An 8,722-nucleotide genomic window follows, 5' to 3' on the forward strand; every position below is an offset into this window, starting at 1 on the left:
TGGTGGAGGCTAGAGGTGAACCTTATGTGTTATTTCTCAAAATGATCTACTTTGTTGAGATGGAATATTTACTGGGACCTGGACTCACCTGATTTTGCTTGGCTGCATGGCCAATGCTCACCAGGCATCTACCAGCATGTGTTACTATGCCTAGCTATTCTCTCTCTCTCTCTCTCTCTCTCTCTCTCTCTCTCTCTCTCTCTCTCTCTCTCTCTCTGTGTGTGTGTGTGTGTATTCTTGCCTGTTTGTATAACTATCTGTTTGAATGTTTGCTAGGAATCATACTTGGTATTCATGCTTGTGTGTGTCAGGCATTCTATCAATGTCCCACAATGGAACACCCAAACAAATGAAAGCATCTCAGTATGGCAGAACATTAGTCTGGACACGAGAGAGCACTAGGAAGAACAGGCACACGGGGTAGTGAATATTAGCATAGGTGGTGACTGTTTCTTTCCCCCATTGGCTGGGGTCTGTCTGACCTCACAATCTTTCAAGATTGGCTAGTTTTAAAAGAATTTGCACAAAGGAAATGAAGGAAAGCTGGAAGCTGTCAGCCAGGCCACTTTAGTCACTTAAGTTTCAAGAATGCTGCAGGTGGTGGTGGAGTTTAAACCATTTGCATAAAAAGTCTGAGACGCTAGGGCCAATAAAAAGATCTGAATTCCTTGCAATAAATACAAGTTTTGGCTCCCAGATTCTCCCAATTCCAAAGAGAGTAGCATCTTCTCATGCAATGCCAACCTTATCCCTGAGACACAATAATGAAGGTTGGAGTGAACAGATTTGGCCATGTTGGGCATCTGGTTACCAGAACGTCCTTCATGTCTGGCCAAGTGAACATTTTTGCCTTCATTGACCTCAACTACATGGTCTACATGTTTCAGTATGACTCTTCCCATGACAAGTTCAATGGTACAGTCAAGGATGAGAAGAGAGAACTTGTTATCAACAGGAAGGCCGTCACCATCTTCCAGGAGCAAGATCCCACAAACATCAAATGGAGTGATGCTGGTGCCAAGTATGTTGTGGAGTCTACTGGTGTCTTCATCACCATGGAGAAGGCTGGGGCCCACTTGAAGGCTGGGGCCAAAAGGGTCATCATCTCTGCCCCTTCTGCTGAAGCCCCCATGTTTGTGATGGCTGTGGACCGTGAGAAGTACAACAATTCACTCAGGATTGTCAACAGTGTTTCCTGCCCCACCAATTGCTTAACCTCCCTGGCTAAGGTCATCCATGACAACTTTGTCATTGTGAAGAACTCATGACCACAGTCCATGCCATCACTGCCACCAAGAAGATTGTGGATGGCCCCTCTGGGAAGCTGTGGTGTGATGGCTGCGGGGCTGCCCAGAACATCATCCCTGCAGCCACTGGTTCTACAAAGACTGTGGACAAGGTCATACCAAAGTTGAACTAGAAGCTCACTGACATGGCCTTCTGTGTTCCTACCCCCAGTGTGTCCACCATGGATCTGACATACCACCTGGAGAAAGCTGCCACATATGATGACATTAAGAAGATGGTGAAGCAGGCATCTGAGGGCCCACTAAAGGGCATCCTGGGCCACACTGAGGACCAGATTGTCTCCTGAGATTTTAACAGTGACTTCCACTCTTCCACCTTCGATGATGGGGCTGGCATTACCTTCAGTGATGACTCTGTAAAGCTCACTTCCTGGTATGACCATGAATATGGTTACAGCAACAGGGGGGTGGACCTCATGGCCTCCAAGGAGTAAGAAGCCCTGGACCATGCACCCCAACATGAACACTAGAGCAATGAGGGGCCTTAAGCTGCTGAGGAGTTCCTGTCCCCACTCAACCCTCAACACTGAGCATCCCGCCTCACAGTTTTCATCCCAGACCCCCAGAAGAAGGGGAGGAGCTTAAGGAGCCCTACTCTCTTGAATACCATCCATAAAGTGCACTGCACCCACAAAGAAAAATACAAGTTTTAGCGGTTGGTAGAAAAGACTAATATTTAATATTTTTATAGGTGGCAATCACATTACTGACTGAGCAATCTCCTAATCTATGTTGCCAACCCCAAGAGAAGGCATTAGCAGATCTAAGCACAGCCATTAATGGAGGGGCGGTTGCTTAAATAAAAGACAGTGCTCAACATAGAAGCAGGCCACCTTTGAGTGACTTAACATAGTTGTTTGGACAGTTTTGGTGGCAGCTGCCGTTTCCATTGTTCAAAGGGTTTCTAGGGATCATCTTGTTCTTTAGTAAGGGAGATCGTAGTGTAGTTTCTGCAGAGCCTTGGATCAGAGAAAGGGCCGATAAGGTGAAAACACAAAGGGTCAGGGGGTCCAAGGGATCCTTCCAGTATGTAAGCTACAATGAAATGAAGACAAGCTTTGACTCTAGGCATGCTTTGAAATTTGTGAGAGTCTCAGAAAATCACAGGCTTACAGCTGGGAAGTGGATAAGGAAACTCACAAGTCATGTGTGCTTTGGCTATCAGCATGGTTGCTATGTTTAATTTTCTTATTTGATACAGCTCTATAACAATTACCTTTTTGTTTCAATATAGGGAATCTTCACAGTGAATTTTGTTAACTCTATCAAAAATTTCAACTTTCAGATTGAAATTCCAACCAGGCTCCAGGGGAAGGGGTTTCTTTGTCTCTCTATATTCCCTCTCCTTCATTTTTCATCCTCCTGTCCTGTCTTGTGGATAAGTTACAAGGATCAGAGAAACAGCTGAGGGACTTCACTGAGGTGATTGCTCGCAATCAGAGCTATAGCTGTGAGTGAGAAAGCAGAGGAATGCGGGAGCCAAAAAAAAGATGTCCTTGACCTCCACCACGGAAAATGCCAACATTTTAGAGACAAGTGCAGGAAGAAAATGTTTGCAGGGCAAGGAGAGGAAAACCAGGCAGGCATTTTGTCAGCGAATGTATGATTGACACTATCAGAAGCTGTAGGAAGTTCCTCATTCCTCACAGGTGAGGCAGCGCAGTGTGACAGGGAGGAAGGAGCTTGGAACACAGCTGACGGTTCCCAGGCTAGGGCCAGCCTGCTGCTCACCCTGGGAAGCAAAGGAAGAGAAGAGAGCATAGTACGTCTCCTTCCCTCTTATGAAGGCCAAGGTTGACCAAAGACAGATAAAGGGGAAAGACAGAAGTCTATACAACCAAGTTTTACATAACACAGAAGGCTCAGAAATGAAGATCTCTAGACCAGGGAAAACTATGTCTTTATGTCATCTGATGGTAGAAAAGATGTTATTAAGAAAAGGATGGCTCAGCTGGTATAGACTCTGGTCATCAAGCCTGAATTCAATCTTAGGAATCTATATGGTGGAAGAAGACACTGACTCCCTCATGTTGTCCACACACATGTTGTGGCTTGCATGTGCTCAGGTACACACACACACACACACACACACACACACACACACACACACACACACCACAAACACATATACCCAAATAAATAAATATATAAGTAAATAAATGTCAATTGAAGAGGAAGGAAGGCATTGGACTATATGTATGGAATGAGCTCTAAGTGGGAGGAGACTCAGGAAGGATCCAGTTGCTCTTGGCCTTTTTGTATTACCTTCTTTTTTTTCCTTGGGTTCTCAGAGCACAAAGCCCATCCCTAGGCAGTCTCATAAAGGCTCCATCAGAGAGCTTCTTTTTAGGTCTAATTCTTATATGCACAGGGGAAGAGGGAAGCCAGATTGACTTTCTTGCTTCTGAGTCCTTTCCAATCTATTTCACTTCAAAGTACGTTGAAGTATTTTCCAATCCCTAACAAACAAGATGTCTAAAGAAGCTGTAATGACTTCATCAAATTTGGCATGATTCAATGTGATAATCGTGTGAAGGCTCCAACAACAGCTAACAGTATAAAGCCCCAGATAATAACCATCCCACTCACCAGTATTAACTCATTTAATCCATGCAACAACTATTAGGTAGCGCCAGTTGGAGTCAGCTGATGCATAGATAAAAAGATACAGACTCTAGTTCAAGATCACATAGCTTATGAGTAGCATGGAGCTTTTATACCCAGCCCTCCTGCTCACAGAAGCAATGGACTCGATTTCGATGTTGTAGTAGATTTTGTTGAACAAATTGTCCATGAATGTCCTTCCTTCCTTCTTAAGAATGAAGGAAGTAATTTTTTTAAAGCTATGTGGATTGCACCAAAGATCAGCCAATAAAAGTTCCATAGCATGGTCTGACCTGTTTTTGTACAGTCTGCAAGCTAAGAATGATGTTGTACCTTTAAGTGATGAAGAAAAATTTTAACCTAATATTTTGAGATGTGTAACAATTATATGAAGTTCAAAGTCTTGTGTCTGTCAATGAAGTTTTATCAGAACACTAACACCCTTGTTCCTTCATCTTCTGTTCCATTTTTGCCTTAAAAGAGCAAGAGTGCACACTTGTGAGAAGAACCACAAAGCCTAATTGATTTCACCCTTCCAGGAGAGCTTTCCGTACCACCTTATATAACAGTAAATCTTTGGTACATAGAAAATGAGGGCCGGGCGGTGGTGGCACACGCCTTTAATCCCAGCACTCGGGAGGCAGAGCCAGGCGGATTTCTGTGAGTTCGAGGCCAGCCTGGGCTACCAAGTGAATCCCAGGAAAGGCGCAAAGCTACACAGAGAAACCCTGTCTCGAAAAACCAAAAAAAAAAAAAAAAAGAAAGAAAAAAAAAAGAAAATGAGGTAGGGGTTAGGCTTGGATCAGAGACATCCACCACCCCACTATGTGCAAGTTCCTCTCAAATTCTCTCTGAAATTGGCAGCCATTCCAAGAAGGATGGTGTCAGGAGACGCCCAGCAGAACAGTCAACAGTCATTTCTTGGGTGGACCAAGAAAGCTGGAGGAGGTGGCCGGGTGGTTAAGGGAGGCCCTTCATAGCCATGTGGATTGATCTTTTCTCATGTGTAGAACTAGAACTGTTACCAGGCAAACAGCAAGTACAGATGCTCAGCCATGAGCCAAGGAGCCACCACCATGGTCAGGCACAGTTCTTTCTCTGGGGACAGCAATGTGTTCAAGCTCTTCCCTGAGCCTACTCTTTTCCCTCTCTCAGGCTTGCATGAGGAATTTGTCTTAAAGGGCAAAATGTTCACACAGGGCCAGGAGCCAGGCACTAGGGCTTTGCACTGGCCTTTGACAACAAACCTCTGGCTTGTTGGTAGTAAGTGGAGTACTTGCTTTCTGCCCTACTTAATACAGCCTAAGTAAGGTAATTTACAGGCTCCTTTAATTATTGTTACATATTCACATATATTTATTTATTTATATCTATATCTATCTATCTATCTATCTATCTATCTATCTATCTATCTATCTATCTATCTATCATCTATCTATCCCTCCATCTGTCTATCTGTCTATACATTCTATTAAGTCCATTTAATGTGCCTGATTTTAGGCAGTTTCCTAGGATTATAGTACAATATTCATAGCAGAAAATGAGCCAAGCAATGTCAAATACATAAAGCTGTAGCACTATGTCATGGGTCCTCATCACCATACAGCTCCAGAACTCTTCATCTTGCAAAAAAGAAACTGTGCCCAGTGAATGCTGGCTCTCGTCCCTCTCCTCCAATCCCCTCTACTTTCTGTCTTATGAATTTGACTAGTCTAAGTATTTCACGTAAGTGGACTCCTATGGCATTAACCATTTGGTAGGTGTTTATTCCACTTAATATTCATCCATGCCGTAGCATGCTTTAAACTTTTCTTCGTTTGTAAGGCTGAATAGTAGTCCAGCGTGTGTACGTACCATATTTTATTTACTCGCTCATTTCTTGATGGATTTAGCTTGTGTTTACCTCCTAGCTATTGTGAATAACACTTCTTTGAACACTGATCCACTCTAATGCTGCTTTCAAATATTGTTAATATATATCCCAAAATGAAATTTGGGGGATCACATGACAATTCTATTTTCAATTTTTTTTTTTCAAAAACTTACCTCACTATTACATAGAGAGACTAGATTTTTTTTTTTTTTTTTTTTTTGCATGGTGGCATGTAGGAGCAGGAGCCTAGATGGACAACTCATTGTTCTTATGAATGTAAATATAAGGCTTTGCTTGTCCACCAATGCCCTTAGACAATACCTAAAATTGTTTCCTGGATCAATTTTAGTCTGGTAAATCTATGGTCTGTGGTTTTTTTTTTTCTTTTTTAGTGTGTGTGTGCATGAGTACATGAGTGCGTGTGTGTGTGTGTGTGTGTGTGTGTGTGTGTGTGTGTGTGTGTGTGCTTAATGAATGTGTGTGATCATAGCTGGTATGTGGAGGTCAGAGGACAGCTATGCAGGTTCGGTTCTTTCCTCCCATCTTTACATGGATCCCAGGTATCGAACTCAGGTCTCTAGGCTTGCATAGCAAGCCTTTACTCCGCTGGGCCTTCTCCCTAGCCCCTTTTCTTGTTGAATTTTATTCTTCCCCTCTATTTCAATTATGATTTTTCTTTTCTCCTGATCTTTTTCTTTTTTCCTCTCCTTACCTCCTTCAGTATAAATTTGGTAGCATTCCAATTTTTCTTTGAGCTATATCTCAGACACAGATCATAAACACTGCACGTGAAAAAAAAATTACAGCGAAAAAGAAAATAAGTAAACTCCTTCAAGAAAATATTGAGGGTACCTACCCAGGTTTGGTGCCATTGGAGTTAGGTCATGTCAACCATAACTGCAAGCTTAAAACATTCAAAGCAACCATGGAACAAGGCGTATTTGGTTTCTTCCAAAGGAGTTTTCAAAGTGCAATTAAGAGCAGAGCTCTGGAATGTAAAAACACAGTGGGGAAGTGTGTCAAGCAGGCCATCTTCCTGGTCTATAGAATCAAGGCCTTCAAACTATTCAAAGCTTGTTTCTCTTAGGGAAGTTGCTTGGAGGATTGGTACTTACTCATCTTCCTCACTTACATGGTAAGGCTACTCAGATGGACAAGAGCTATGCAGACACAGCGTCTGTCCACAGTGCATAGACACAGACAGGATTTGTTCTTATTTCATACACAATGCATGGTATGGTGGTGGCCTAACTCCTAAGAGAACAAAATGGAGTATAATTTTTAAGGGCATAAAGACTTTTTTCTAAGGAAAAAAGATGCTGTTGGTTTTACATGGAGTACATAAAAACGTATGAAAGAAAATTCCACAAACCATGAAAAGAAACTTGCCCGAATGCAGAGTATGGATGAATTATTTAATAAGGAAATAGGCTGACTCACTTCCACAGCCCCGAAGGCATCCCCAGAGTGAGGCAGAGTCTACACTGAGGTTTCCAATGCCTCCGTCCTTCAGAGCAGTTATACTTTTAACATCTGGGCCACAAAGTAGTACAAATGAGCTGCTCTGGAAAGGTTTCTTCTGCAAAATCCTTCTTTGGTCACCATGCCAGTTAAATGAAGTATCAGACCATGTCATGCTCTGTTAGCATGTTTCTTTTTTTTTTTTTTTTTTGGTTTTTTTAAGACAGGGTTTCTCTGTGTAGCTTTGTTCCTTTCCTGGAACTCACTTTGTAGACCAGCCTGGCCTCAAACTCACAGAGATCCGCCTGGCTCTGCCTCCCAAGTGCTGGGGTTAAAGGTGTGTGCGCCCCCCCCCCCCCCGCCCGGCAACATGTTTCATATTTCATTACTGTAATAAGACAACTTTATAATTAAGAGCTGGTATATTCATTACAATTCTAAGCAAGACAGTCTCCTTGTCAGTCAAGTGCTGCTGCTGCTGCTGCTGCTGCTGCTGCTGCTGCTGCTGCTGGCAATGATGATGGTGGTGATGGTGGTGACGGTGGTGACGGTGATGGTATAGAGAGTTCCATAGACCGGCTGTGAGGATGAAAACACACCCAGGACTTTACAGGGGCCTGTTTTCTAAGTGTTAGATAGGACTGCTGCTGTTCCAGTCACCGCCATCATCTTTGCTTATACCACGGCTGTAGATGGTCTACAGTTCTTGATAAGGCTGCATGTTGAGTCCAAAACTGCTTTCTCATTTGTAATCTGTATAGCTTTGGGAAAGTCATTTTCCTCAGTATTCCTAATTGGAAAGTAAAGATAATGCTGTATTGTCATCTATCTATTTTCTACCTCTCTCCTATCTTCCATCTACTTTTCTGTCTACCTATCTATCTTCTATCTACCTATCCTACCTATCTTTTATGTCTATCATCTATCTATCTGCATGCTATATTTTACCATCTACCTACTATCTCTCTCTCTCTCTCTCTCTCTCTCTCTCTCTCTCTCTCTCTCTCTCTCCCTCCATCCATCCATCCCTCTATCTTCTATAAAACAGGAACAAGAGAGGAGTAAGCATTCAAGCAACACTAACTCTAATTATTCTTTTTTCTTTTCTTTTCTTTCCTTTTCATTTTTCTTTATTAAGAAAATTTCTACTCACTCTACATACCACCCACAGATTCCCCCCTCCTCCCACCCTCCAGCTTTCCCTCCCAAGCCACCCCACAGCCCCACAGCTCCCAAATCAAGGTCTCTCCTTATTCTTATTACATATTTTTACACGTGTGTGTGTGTGTGTGTGTGTGTGTGTGTGTGTTTGCATGTGCACATGCCACAGAACATATGTAGAAGGCAGAGAGCAACCTGTGGAAATGAATCTTCTCCTTCTACCATGTGGGTTCTAGGACCAAGCCCAAGTCATCAGGCCAAGCAGTGAGCACCCTTACCTGCTGAGGCATCTCAGCAGCCCCTTTAGTTTTCAATT

General features: G+C 42.9%; 1 pseudogene; it reads left to right on the top strand.

Annotated features, from left to right (window-relative positions):
• The first annotated feature begins 763 nt into the window (after positions 1–763).
• Positions 764–1,741, top strand: LOC102923010 (glyceraldehyde-3-phosphate dehydrogenase pseudogene; annotated as a pseudogene).
• The last annotated feature ends 6,981 nt before the right edge of the window (positions 1,742–8,722 follow it).

Source organism: Peromyscus maniculatus, chromosome 7 (genome assembly GCF_049852395.1).
Source record: "Peromyscus maniculatus bairdii isolate BWxNUB_F1_BW_parent chromosome 7, HU_Pman_BW_mat_3.1, whole genome shotgun sequence".
Lineage (NCBI taxonomy): Eukaryota > Metazoa > Chordata > Mammalia > Rodentia > Cricetidae > Peromyscus > Peromyscus maniculatus.